Raw genomic sequence first — 762 nt, forward strand, 5'->3', positions numbered from 1 at the left:
TCATACCTTGTACCATAGGCACCATGACCTTCAAGAAGGCTCTGTGTGACTTAGGGTCAAGTGTAAACCTCATGCCTCTCTCTGTAATGGAGAAGCTAGGGATCTTTGAGGTGTAAGCTGCAAAAATCTCACTAGAGATGGCAGACAATTCACGAAAACAAGCCTATGGACTTGTAGAGGATGTTCTGGTTAAAGTGGAAGACCATTACATCCCTACTGATTTTATAGTCCTAGAAACTGGGAAGTGCATGGATGAATCCATCATCCTTGGCAGACCCTTCCTAGCCACAGCAAAGGCTGTGATTGATCCTGATAGAGGAGAGTTGATCATTCAAGTGAATGAAGAATCCTTGGTGTTTAAGGCCCAAGGATATCCCTCTGTCATCATGGAGAGGAAGCATGAAGAGCTTCTCTCAAAACAGAGCCAGACAGAGCCCCCACAGGCAAACTCTAAGTTTGGTGTTGGGAGGCCACAACCAAACTCTAAGTTTGGTGTTGAACCCCCACATTCAAACTCTAAGTTTGGTGTTGGGAGGTTCCAACATGGCTCTGAGCAATTCTGAGGCTCCATGAGATTCCTCTGTCAAGCTAATGACAATAAAGAAGCGCTTGTTGGGAGGCAACCCAATGTTTTATAATTAACTATTTTCTTTTGTTTTTTATTGTCTTTTGTAGGTTGATGATCATAAGAAGTCACAAAATCAATGAAAAAAAAGCAAAAACAGAATGAAAAACAGGAAGAAAAACAGCACACCCTGGAGG

Source organism: Arachis duranensis, chromosome 5, assembly GCF_000817695.3.
Source record: "Arachis duranensis cultivar V14167 chromosome 5, aradu.V14167.gnm2.J7QH, whole genome shotgun sequence".
Taxonomy (NCBI): Eukaryota; Viridiplantae; Streptophyta; class Magnoliopsida; order Fabales; family Fabaceae; genus Arachis; species Arachis duranensis.